The sequence below is a fragment of the Gossypium arboreum genome, chromosome 9 (assembly GCF_025698485.1).
Source record: "Gossypium arboreum isolate Shixiya-1 chromosome 9, ASM2569848v2, whole genome shotgun sequence".
Lineage (NCBI taxonomy): Eukaryota > Viridiplantae > Streptophyta > Magnoliopsida > Malvales > Malvaceae > Gossypium > Gossypium arboreum.
The window spans coordinates 62,878,444-62,892,565 of record NC_069078.1 but is presented as its reverse complement, the minus strand read 5'-3'; the positions used below and the strand labels follow the sequence as shown (position 1 = coordinate 62,892,565).

The 14,122-nt window shown below is 38.3% G+C and overlaps 1 non-coding gene across 1 annotated transcript; it reads right to left on the bottom strand.

Moving 5' to 3' along the window:
- Positions 1–356: 356 nt before the first annotated feature.
- On the bottom strand, positions 357–463 carry LOC128280987 (small nucleolar RNA R71). Its single transcript, XR_008271204.1, has one exon. It is a non-coding gene; the product is annotated as a small nucleolar RNA R71 (small nucleolar RNA).
- Positions 464–14,122: the final 13,659 nt, after the last annotated feature.

Here is a 14,122-nt window from a genome sequence, read left to right as displayed (position 1 = left end):
ACGATTATGCCAAGCCAACTCTAACTGGGGCTGAATCGAGTATTGTGAGACCTGCTATTGTTGCGAATAACTTTGAACTAAAGCCGAACACCATTCAAATGATTCAACAATTTGTTCAGTTCGATGGTTTGCAAGATGAAGATCTAAATACTCATTTGGCCAACTTTCTAGAATTCTAAGACACTTTCAAGATTAATGGCATTTCTGAGGATGCCATTCACCTACGGTTGTTTCCCTTCTTATTAAGAAATAAGGCTAAACAATGGTTGAACTCCCAAACACAAGGTCCTATCACTACATGGGATTGAATGACCGACAAGTTCTTATTGAAGTATTTTCCACCAGCTAAGACAACTAAGTTAAGGAATGATATCTCTTCCTTTGTGCAAATGGATTTAGAGACCCTATATGATGCATGGAAGAGGTATAAGGATTTATTGAAAATGTGCCCTCACCATAGGCTACCTCTATGGCTACAGGTTCAAACCTTCTACAACTGTTTGAATCCCTCAACTAGGCAATTGATTGATGCAGCCGCTGGTGGGGCTCTAAATTATAAAATACCTGAAGCGGCTTATGAGTTTATAGAGGAAATGTCACTAAATAATTATCAATGGCAAGTCTGAGAACGAAGTCGATGAAAGTAGCTAGTGTTTTTAATGTAGATGCGGTCACCATGTTATCAAACCAGGTAGAACTTTTAAGTAAGAAAATTGATGGTTTATATGGTTCTACGCAGGTACATTCAGTGATGTAGTGTGACACGAATGGAGGAAGGATGAACAATCCAGATTGTCTATCCTATAGCCATAGCATAGAGAACGAACAAATCAACTATATGTGTAATAATTCTAGACCTCAAAATAATCCCTATAGTAACACTTACAATGCAGGTTGGAGGAACCATCCCAATTTCTCTTCGGGTAGTCAAAGAAATCAAAGACCATAACTCCCTCTAGGTCTTCAACAACCTTATCAATAAGAGCAAAGCTGAACATTAAGGAGATGCTGACTAAGTTTATTTTGGTGTCAGAAACCCATTTCCAAAACACTGAAACAACACTTAAAAATCAAAAAGCATCGATTTAAGGGCTCGAGAACCAAATAGGACAGCTTGCTAAGTTGATTTCAAAAAGACCACAAGGTAGCTTACCTAGCAACACTGAAACTAACCCAAGAGTGCAGCTTCATGCAATTATGGTTCGAGATGAAGAAGAGTTAGTTGAACCTAAACCTGAACCAGAACTAAGGCAAAAAAGTGTGGCAAGTAAAGGTAAGGTTGAGGTGAGCCACAATGAACAAAAACCGGTAGGTAAGGAGTATAAACCTCGTGTGCCATATCCAAATAAGACCAAGAAAGACCACACTAACGAATAATTTGGTAAATTCCTTAAACTTCTAAAAAAGTTACATATTAACTTACCATTGATTGAAGCTATTTTGTAAATGTCCAATTATGTTAAATTTTTAAAAGAGCTTTTTGCAAACAAAAAGAAGTTAGATGATTCGTTGCATGTGCTGTTAAATGAGTGTGCTCAGCCATTTTGCAGAATAAACTACCTAACAAATTGAAAGAACCAGGGAGTTTTACTATTCCTTGTTTAGTTGGTAGTTTAAGTGTTAATAATGCTTTGGCTGATTTAGGGGCGAGTATTAATGTCATGCCCTATAAAATGTTTTGTTGAATACATTCTTGTCAAAATTGACAAATTTATATTCCCAGATGATTTTGTTGTCTTAGACATGGATGAGGATAGTGACATACCTTTAATTTTAGGATGACCCTTTTTAGCAACTGCTAGAACTATTATTGATGTTGGTACAGGTGAACTAATACTTCGTGTAGAAGATGACGCGATTAAACTCCAAGCTCATGATTCTACTAAGATATCTAGTGATCGAGTTGATTATATGAGTTCTTTTAATATGAGTAACCTCGTGGCTTAATATTCTTTGCAGGAAACACCTCGAAAAAACATGATAGAGCCACATTCCAGCTTACGCAACAAAAATAGAACAACTCATGAAGAACGAATGCTATAGATCTATGAACTAGATGAATGGTGGACAAATGTCAAGGAAAAACCAAAAATACAATATGCAAAATCAAGGCGACGCCATGAAGAGCTTAAGGATAGACTGAACCAATTTAAGGTTGGGGATCAGGTATTGTTGGATAAAACGGACCCTCGAATTATGATTTTAGAGTTTAATGCGAACAGAGCAACTCCTTTTACGGTACTCAATGTCTTCCTATTCAGTACAGTCGAGGTAAATCATTTTAAATTTGACACTTTTAAGGTAAATATTACTCTAATCAAACCATTATTTTAATAATGGAATTGACAGCAAGAAAGAGGAGTTTTGACTCCACGAACCACCGTGACCATGCGAATATGAGGTAAGTTGAGCTCAGACTTTAAATAAGCGCTTCTCAGGAGGCAACCTGAGCATTAACATTGCTAATTCTTTAATTTTATCTCACAATATTTTTTTAAAATTAATTTTTAAAAATGTGTTTTTTTAACCTATATGGCCTGGACACATGGGTGTGTCCTTGAACGTGTGGAATTTTCAGACTTAGTTTTAAATTTTTAAAGAAATTGACAGTGAGTTACACGACCTGGCGACACGGCTATGTAACCCACACGGCCTAGACACACGGGCGTGTCCTTGGCCGTTTGGATCTTGGGACTTAATTTTTCAAAAAACTCGACAGAAAGACGGCCTAAAGTAGTCCACACGATCGTGTAACACTACCGTGAGAACCACACGGCCTGGACACACGGGGGTGTCCTAGGCCGTGTGAAACCTAGAGCTAAATTTTTCAATTCGTAAACAAGTTAGAGAGTTACACGGGCAAGGCACACAGCCGTGTTTAAGAATGGTCGAGGCACACGGGCATGTTGGAGGTCACACAAACATAGGAAAAGTGAAGGAGATTGCACACGGCTGTGCGACATAGCTGTATGCACCACATGGCCTGGACACACGAGCGTGTCCAAGGCTGTGTGAAGACTAGGCATGTAGTGTTAAAATGCACACGGGCTAAAGACAGACCACACGGGTGTGTGACACGGTCATGTGGCCCAACATGGGCCTCACACGACCATGTCACCATTTAAAAACCCTAATTCCCTTTTCGTTTTTTTCCTATTTTGTCTTCTTCCTCCTAAACCCCCAAGCACCCTTGCCCTCGTTCACCTTCTTTATAAGTCCAGCCAACATTCTTTCCCCTATTTTGACTGCTATCACTCCCCCCCGACAGCCCCTCACCTCGCTCTTGTCCCCTCCTTTTGAAACACCCCATGCCGCAACCATCACCATCGTATCACCCCTTCTTTCCCCTTTTTCCCCTTGCCTCACCCGAACCCCCACCTCCTTCTTCTCCCTTTCCCTTCCCTCTTTTTCCCTCATCACACCTAAACAGCCCTAGCCGCACACCCAAAAACAACACCAGCAGTACCTTTCCTACACTTACACACCCCCTATTCTCTTTCCTTTTTTCACACACACACACACCACCCTTGCACCATCCCCCTTCGAGTTCCGGCCATCGCCATTATCGCTGTCAGTTAAACACTTTTACCTTCTATTTTCTTTAAGTTATTATTATTGTTTATGTGTTATTTTTCATTATTATTTTATTACTATTCTTTGTTTTCTGATTCTTTTTACTTGTTTTTATAATTTTTATTACTATTCTTGGTTTTATTTTACTTTCTTATTCTTATTATTGATTAATTATTTAGCTATGTTATTTGCATTCATCTATTTCTTTTAGTTGTTTTCTATGTTATTTGATTAATTATTATTTAGTTGTTTTTATTATATGCTATTTTTCTTATTATTTTGCATCATTATTATTACTATTATTGGTATTAATGTTCGCTCATACTTTTTATCCTTTTTATTATCATATAGTTTTCTTATTCTACTTCTTGCATTACTAGGTATTAATATACATAATGTTAGGACTAAATTTCTATTTTTATTTGGATTCTATATTCTCAAACCTATGTTTGAATATTTGGTGAGGCTTTATTTATTTATTCTTGAATTCTTCCATTTTCAAGTACACCATGACGAACACATGCGGTAAGACTAAGACCGCCGTCCCCGCTTCAAAAAAGCAGAAGACCCATGGAGGGACCTCTCCTCGAGCATTTTCGCTGAGGCCCACCACCCTTATCTACAATTTTTGGTAGGCCCCCAAGAGGATTTATATCAGCTCCTTTACGTACGACCACTCGGTCTAGGTTGTTGTATTGACTGTGCCTTTATTGCCACAGCTCCGTGGGACAAAATTTTCTCCATCATCTAGCCCACCTACATGGAGCTTACCTTGGAGTTTTATGCGACGTTTCTTGTACAGCAGGTCATGACGACTCTTGACGAGCTTGGTAGTATCACCTTTCGACTTGGTGGTTTGCTGTGCCACATGAGTGTCCCCGAGTTTGGTGCTGCTATGGGACTTTACACAAAGGAATTTATAAGCACTGAGAACTTCCTTCAAATTCATCGGCACATCCATCATACACCATCATGTTGTTGGGCTAATCTTACAGCGAGCCAAACACTTTATGATGCGAGTCGCTCAAAGGTGACGTCTCTCTCTCCAGCTTTACAGTATCTTCACACACTTTTAGATCACACTTTGATTGGTACGAGAGAGAGTACCAAATTCGTCAGTACTCACGACGCATATTTTATATGGAGCATGGAACATGGACATATCTTTGATTTCGCGTACTTCATCGCTCCAGCCATAGGAACGACCCCATCTATTTAGGCCCTTATTGACTCGCCTTGCTTGACACTTCAGTCTATAACACCCTAAACCCGGCCTAGAAGTTTAGACCGAATTCCGAATGTTACATTGATCATCGAAATGATGGTAGGCAAATTTTTTTTTACCAAAACAAGTTATCACACCAAACCAAAACATTTAATCGTTTAAATTCAGTCAGTAAAATTACAATTAAACTTAATATAAAATTGGAATTGAATGAATGAATAAGAGTTTGAAATGGAGCTTGTACCACAGTTTTATAAAACCTTACAGATAAAAAAAAACTGAATAACAAAGTAGAAACTAAAAATACAAACTGATACTATATTTTTCTCCGAGACTGCCCAAGACCTTCGCATACTGAGCCCAACGTCAAAATTTAGAAAAGTATCTGAAAGGGAGCAGGATATATGCAAAACTAATACAGTATAGCACCATCACCTCAGCACACGTAACAGTCAGAGCACACTCAGAATATACAACACAAGTGTTGATTAGACAACCAGAGTACGGACAAACAGATGCACATCAATGCAGTCAAATAAAGAATCCCACCAATCTAGCCAATACACCTCTCCATCCCCCGATCACACCTATAAGAGATGTTTAAGCTCATCCAACCAAAACACACCACTTAAGACCTCGACGGCCCATCCAACTCGACACACCATATATGTGGACTAAGCCAGTTAGATATCAATATGTAGCAGAGCTGGAATATGTGCTATACTATGCAATGCGGTGATCCATTGTACAGACATGTTGTAGTTTAAACTGCCAGATTAGATAATAGTACGCAGCTAAGCTGACACACATGCAGTACAGAGTAATAAATCGCTGTACGAATGAGTTGCAATAGAACTGCCAGATCAGATCAGAATCAGTCTCTCTTTCTCTTTGCAATCCCACCCAAAACTTTACTTTATGCATGTATAGGTATGCACACAATCTCACAGAACAGTTACACATTAACAGATAGTCAAACAGAATAGATATGCGTACACACACACACACACACACACACACACCCAATTACCCAGGTTCAAAATCAGACATCAGTAACAAACAACAAATAGTAGAGTACACGGTTACAAATATTGAGATTTATATACCCTCACTAACGCTTAGCCAAGGGTCGAAATACCCAGACACAGTTACAGATCAAAAACACATACACAAAAGCTAAAATTTGGTGTCTTAGAACCACACGTACGTGTGCTCTGGCCGCGTGGAAATGCCTAGCCGGTTTGGGGGTCAAACGCCCGTATGAAGAGGGGCACACAGCCGTGTGGATGAGGCACAAGCCCGTGTGAAGAGGGGCATACGGCCGTGTGACTGAGGCACACGCTCGTGTTGACTAGGGCATGGTCGTGTGAATAGGCCGTGTAACTCTCTGTCCATTTGCACTAAAATAGAGTACAGGCCTGACACGGCTTTGTGACGGTCTCACACGCCTGTGTACCCACCAGACACAGCCATGTGTCTAAAACACAAGCCCGTATGGGATCCCTAAATCCTCAAATTAGTCACACGATCGTGTGGCACCAGATTACTCAAACCCTAATTCCCAAACACACATGCTCATGTGCCTAGGGGACACGACCGTGTGAAAATTGACAAAATCACCAAATCAGCCACACGGCTGTGTGGCCAGGCCATGTGATGCCCAAATCAACTCAAAAACCCTAACTCCCAAAAGCACACATCTGTGTGTATCGGCACACGCCTGTGTAGCCACCCGTGTAGTCATGTAACCACCCTAAAATAGCCCCGAAAAATGTACTATCAACCACGAAGCACTCCCCAGCCCTTGATAGTTTGAAGATATACTAAAACACACAATTTCTAAGCATAAGACAACGATACAACAACGAAATTGACTGTTTTGCGAACACCCACACACATGATGTCGACTTTTTGTAAAGTTAAAATAATCTTTGCAAATAAACAAAAGAGGATACGAAACCCACACCTATTTTGCGATCTACGATACTTCGACACCGACTTGAAGACGAGAAAGCGACTCTCCAAAATTCCTCTGCAACCCATTTTGAAGAACAAAGATAATAAAGAGCAAAAGGAAGACAACAAAGAAAAAGGGGAAGAAGAGAAAAAAATGTCCAATAAAAAGAATTTCTAAATATCCAATAATAATTAGCAAAAAGAAATAATATAATTGGTTATAAATTTTAACTAAAAACCAACTACCACTTAACAAAACAAAATTTAAAATTTTTCTCACAAAACGTACTCATAAGGACTGAAACCCTGAACCTTGAGTTACTCTAACACTCACCCAACCACAAGACCAGCAGGCCCATTCTACCACTTACACATGTAACTAAACTCAATAGTGCAACCTTCTCACAGACCTTAACCACAAAATCTAAAAACTTTTAACCCCAAAATTGAGGTGTTATAACTCACCCTTCCTTAAAGAAATTTCATCCATGAAATTTTCAAATAACAGAACAGTGGTATATCACAAGCTACACCACCACGCTCCCACTACTACTCTAGTTTGAGTAGAACCAAATCAAACCTAAGACCTCATACACACATCCAGAACACTTAACCACTGAAACAGATACACAGTTTTCCTATCACACACAATTTCAATACTCTAATCTAAACATCGAAACATTAACAACCATATCTGTCTCATAACCGTCATGGACACTCCTAGATTTGATGCTCGGTGGACCCGCATCGAAAACATGCTCCAGCCTTTTACCAACAATTGCTTGGATGACACTTCCTGCAGTGCTCACAAAACTGAGCGCTCACACCACTACCAGCACCCTCCGTAAAACCGCTATTTCCACTTAATTGCATTCTAACACGCTTCATAGAACGTGGCTCCAACCTCGAAGGACTACAATCTTTCTTCTTCCCACAGTCCACGCACCTAGCTTGAAGCCTTTCCCCAGTCTTTTCTAACCTAGCCTCAAACACTTTTTCTAGCACTTCCCTCATTAACCGAGTTAATACCTCAATACCATGCTCTAGGTTATCATTACCCGAAGTTGGCAGGATTACACTGTCCTCCGACTCCTGAACAGACACACACCTTAGAGAAGAAGATGACTCCTCGTAATCATGCTTACCTTCAGAATCCATATCTGTCCTGAGCCTAACTTAGGATATCTACATTTTCAGAAAGCAAACACAAAATAAATGCATAAATCTATATTTCTAATCTTACAGTTTTGAATTTCTAGTTGGACCAGCACCGGAGTCTCAAACATTTCATTTTCGTAAAATATTTTCAAAACATAATCATTTCGACTTATTGTGGTAAAATTCCTCAAAACATTGTAAAGCAACCACGTGCGCACACGGATAGGTAAAAACACAGGCCAAATTTTTGTAAACCTGGCTCTGATGCCATTAAATGTAACAACCTAAACCCGGCCTAGAAGTTTAGACCATATTCCAGATGTTATATTGATCATCGAAGAGATCGTAGGTAATTTTTTTCCAAAACAAGTAATCACGCCAAACCGAAACATTTAATCGTTTAAATTCAGTAAGTAAAATTATAGTTAAGCTTAATATAAAACTGGAATTGAATGACCGGATAAGAGTTTGAAATGGAGCTTGTACAACAGTTTTATAAAACTTTACAGATAAAAACAACTGAATAACAAAGTAGAAACTGATAATACAAACTGATACTATATTTTTCTCTGAGACTGCCCGAGACCTCCGCATACTGAGCCCAGCGTCAAAAGTTAGAAAAGTAACTGATAGAGTATAGAACCATTACTTCAGCATACGTAATAGTCAGAGCACACCAAGAATATACAACATTAGTGTTGATCAGACAACCAGAGTACAGACAAACAGATGCACATGAATACAGTCAAATAAAGAATCCCACTAGTCTAGCCAAAATACCTCTCTGTCCCCTGATCACACCCCATAAGAGTTGTTTAAGCTCATCTAACCAAAACACACCACATAAGACATGGTCGTGTAAAAATCGACAAAATCCCCAAATCAGCCACACAATCGTGTGGCCAGACCCTGTGATGCCCAAATCAGCCCTGAAACCCTAACTCCCAAAAACACACGGCCATGTGTATAGGCACACGTCCGTGTGGCCACCCGTGTGGTCACGAAACCACCCTAAAATAGCCTCGAAAAACATACTATCAGCCATGAAGCACTCCTCAACCTATGATAGTTCGAATATATACCAAAACACACAATTTCTAAGCATAAGACAATGATACAACAACAAAATTAACTGGTTTGCGAACACCCACACACATGATGTTGACTTTTCGTAAAGTCAAAATAATATTCATAAATAAAAAAAAGAGGATACGAAACTCATGCCTGTGTTGCAATCTACGATGCTCCGACACTGACTTGACAACCAGGAAACAACTCTCTAAAATTCCCCCGCAACCTGTTTTGAAGAACAAAGATAATTGTAACACCCTAAATCCCAATCTGTTAAATTATTTTGTGTGTTTTTTATGTGGATGTATGTCTGCCTTAGTGGTTTAGTGTTCTGGGAGTGTTTGGGAAGTTATGGGTTCAAGCCTTGGCTTGAGCAAAAAATTTTGCTTCTTATTCATTAAAACCTTGTCTCCAGGTAGTAGACTTTTAAATTAATGTGAGTAAAGCATGATATAAAAAGTATGCTAGCCAAGTGGTAAGTGGTGTGTAGAGTGTGCATGGGGTCTAAGGTTCGAATACTTGCTTGTGCATATGGAGATTATTTTTACTAATGGCCATGGAAGGAGGTTATGTTTGACTGAAACTCTGCTTGGTTGAGTAGAGTTTGAACTTGTTAGTTCAGGAGATAATGGGGGAGTGATTTGAGGAGGAAAACGGGGATGTAGATAGAGGAGTGATCAGGTGAGGGAATTGTGGAGAGACTTTGGGAGAAAATTAAAGGAAGTTGAGGGGTGTGTGAGTAGTGTGCCGAATGTGGGAACTCCTTGGTACCAATTCGGTCATAGGATCTTTTACCCTTAGTGCCAAATTGTGTTTTAGTTTTTGGCTTTCCGTTGTCTTCATTTCTTTTCTTTTGGTTTTTTTTTAGTGTTGGTTGTGTAGTAGCCGAATATTGCTTGACCATTCGGGTCTTTCGAAGGGTTGTACTTTGCTTGTGCCGAATAGGAAATTTCCTTTTATTCTTTAAGCGGTATCCTTCTTGATTGGTTATTTCTCTTTTTCTCCTCTTTTCTCCGAAATGAATACTTTTTGACAGTGTAACCGAAATTGTTAAGGCGTAATTATTTTTTTCCTTCTCTTCTTTTCTTTTCTTTTCCTTGGCCAATTCTAACTGAAGTGCTGCCAAAATCCCTTTGGTAAGTGTTCTACGGTTTGTTTCCCCCTAGCTGAATCTCATTTGGTTTTCTTCTCAAAGGTTCAACTTTTGGTATCTCTTGGGCTGAACAGTGGTTTTTCTCTCTTTCTACCATAGGCAAATATCCATCTAACACTTCTTTTTGTACAAATGATGTTAGGGGCTCAATTTCATAACAAGGTGAGAGGCTGATTGCTTTTCCCCTACAAGTGATAATTCCTTTTATTGGTAAGTGTTTAAGTTCTAGATGTTTTTATGTGGGATTGTAGATTCTTATGAATCAGTTAATAGTTTATTGTGAAGGTTAAAGCATTGGAGAGTGTACGTGGTTTTGGAATAAAAGGGGGGCTACGATTGTTTGATTCGTAAGTATCGATGTTTGATCTCGAACAAGAGGGTTTGGATTAATCACAAATATTGACTGATGATGGGGTTATGGTTATTCATAGGTGCTTTGATCTCAAACGTGGTTCAGCTACAACATCATAACAGGTGTGTGTAATCACACTGCTTCATTCGTAAATCGGCAAAAGCCGAAAACTGTTACCATTGATGCTGCATGGGTGTGCGTTCACTCGTGTGGTCATCTGAACATATAAGTACGAGCATTTGATCGTAGAGACCACCACGAGCGATTTCGTGGGCTTAGGTCACTTTGAGCCACGTTGGGTCGAAATAGGCCGTGTGGGCCTCACAGGCTTGTAGGCCCCACACGAGTAAACCACACAGACATGTGGAGATTGTTGGGCCAGGCTGTGTAGTTCACATGGCCAAGGTCATTTTAGGCTTTAAGGGCCAAATGGGTGTGTTAGCCCACATGGGCCGGGTTATGGGCATTGGGCCATTTTCACTGTTTAATTGTTAAGGTCGCATGGGTCGCCCAAGATAACTGTGGACCTACTGTTGGGTCGATAAGTACACTTAGACCCTATATTAATGAAATGACCACCGTTATACCCCTAATAGGTAAAATAACTGATATACCCTTATGTGATGTGTGACTGTTTGAGCATGCCATTCTTATTGTATATACATTTATATTATGTTGCATTGCATGGGGTAGGATATATGATTTTGAAGGAAGCGTATTGAAAGGTTATAAGCCTATTACTGGCAGCTCTTCTGCAAATACTATTTTAGTGCCGCTACCGGTACTACTTAGTGTATAGGGTTGGGTGGGTTAATTTTATCCCCACATGGTGTGTAGAGTTGGTACGGAGATGGTGTGTAGAGGATGGATTGGGTAGGACTCTTGTTTGCATACTGTACTGAGTTGTTAACGGGCTTAGGCCCAGACTGATACTGTTATTGAAACGGGCTCAGGCCTAAACCGCTACGATTACTGAAATAGGCTAAGGTCAAACTGATACTGAAAGGGTTTAGGCCCAAACCGTGTTTACTTTCTGTATGCTTTTATGGGATTTCACATTGAGTTTTCGTAAACCCACCTATCTGTTAACTGTGCAGGTAGTCCCCAGGCTTAGACAGATCGATATGACGGAGGACTCAGTGGTGGCCACTCAACGTAGTTTCTTTTAACATTATAATTAAGATTTTATGTTGGGTTTTCATTATGTAATAAGGCCTCTTTAAGTTTGTTTTTAATTTGAGAATTTATTTACTTGATTTTTATCTGTTAGTAGTAGGATTCAGGTTTTCAAGAAACTATAAACAAATGCTTTTTCTAAAAACACCACATTACACAACACAAGTTTTTCCATAATAAACACTGTTTTAAAGTTAATAATATGGTCAATATTTTGCTAAAACAACTTGAGTTTTCACAATCAACAAATCGTCCTAAAATTTTGGTAAGAACCCAAAGAAGTTTTATGAGTTTGGATTATTACGGAAATTATGTTTTGAACAACACTCCAGTGTGACATCCAGATTCGGCCATAACGTTTGGGCCGAATTTGGGGTGTTATAATAATAAAGAGCAAAAGGAAGAAAACAAAGAAAAGGGGAATAAAAGAAAAAAAAGTCCAGTAAAAAGAATTTCTAAATATCCAATAATAATTAGTAAAAAGAAATAATATAATTGGTTATAAATTTTAACTTAAAACCAACTACCATTTAACAAAACAAAATTAAAAATATTTCTCACAAAACGCACTCACAAAGACTCGAACCCAGAACCTTGAGTTACTCTAACACTCACTCAACCACCAGACCAGTAGGTCCAATATGCCACTTAAACACGCAACTAAACACAATAACGCAACCTTCTCACAGACCCTAACCACAAAACCCAAGAAATTCTAACCCCAAAATTCGTGGTGTTACACGGTCTCCTAGACACACCGTAGCAGTCCTCTACACTCATACTAGTTGGCCAGATGTCCCCTCAGGGAATCTTGAGCATGATACACATGAGGATGATCGAGAAGCGTCGTGGAGTGGATCCCCTTTAGTATCGATTGTTTCATTCTAACGCTCAAAATGAACCCAATGACTTCACTGATGATGTTCCTCTCCATCACAAGGACCCACCACAGCATCCACCTTCAAGTCATCGCCCTATTCCTCCTGCTCTACTTCAGAGGACATCCCAGAGCGGCTCACTCGCTCTGAGCAATACTGCGCTCAAAGGTTTGACAGTCTTGACGGGACATTGAAGAAGATCTGTCAACATTTCCATATCTCCTCTCCAGTGCTGACGACTCACGACACCGATGTTTCTAATGATAAGGACCATTGAGTCCATTTATTTTATTTTATTTTGTTTTTATTTTTATTTTTAGTATTAGTTTTATTTCTATTTTTATGTTTATTGTTATTTTTTTAGACTTTTTTGTTTTCATATTTTGAACTATATTTTTAATTATTATGATTGTTTCTAATCGAGTAACCCTTTAATCTTCTTCACCATTTGTGTTTATTTTCTTATTAGTTTCTCAGAATCATGCACTACATTTAAGATTTGTCTACGATTCTGCTTTTCACTATTCTGGCGATTTCATCCAATATTCAGGGCAGTTCAATTCTCTTCCTCTCTTATGATATTCTATTTCTACTGTGATTATTTTTGTTTGTACATTGAGGATAATGTATATCTTAAGTGTGGGGAGGTTATTTATATGATTATTAGAAAATCCCTGAATTATGTCTTACGTTCAAGTAATTTTCTCATATTACTATTAGAATGAATTCTTATCGATTTCTAATTATCATTGATATGTTTTAGATTAAGTTCATAGATTTTTTGTGCATTGATTGTTTAAAATTTAAGACATGAGAGAACCAAGCTTGATAAGTCTATTTTCAGAATTAAATTTTTTTAGGTTCTTTCCCTAAATTGAGGTAATACCTTGAAGTTTGAGATTTGCAAGATTGATATCAAAAACCATAATTTTTTGTGAGATTTTGAGCCTTTAGAGCATACATTTTTTTCTTAATCATTTTCTTATTGGTTATGAGTGTGTCAATATTGATTGGTTATTCTAAAACTTGCTTCGCTTATGCATGTCAAGACCACACATTTGATTTGATATACTGAGATGATAAAGGCACTTAGGTTTTAACCCACTCATCGCATAAAAAGCCTACCTTCATAATTAACCCTTAGTAAACCTCTTTTTAGCCTAACACACCGTTTCTTGATTTACCCATTAATGATAACCCATAACTCATTTTTTGTTCATTGAAAATTTTTCCCATTTTATTGACTCCATTTTTATCGAGATTTGATTCGGTTAATTACCTGATCAAGCCTTTTGATTAAGTTGCTGAATTATTTCTTCTTATTTACATATAAAAAATCATCAAAAAAAGGGAAAAAAATACATATATAGTTATTTAGTTCTTTGTTAATTGAGCTTGAATAGTTATATTCATATTTTGAGAAGAAGTTCGTGTTATTCTTGAATAGTTTCGATTGATGTAATTATTTGTAATTCAGCATTTATAATTTTTCTTGTTTTTTAATTTATAAATTCGATTTCGATTCTAACCCTCTTTTCAGCCTTTCTCCACACCTCTAACCTAAGCCCCATTACAACCTC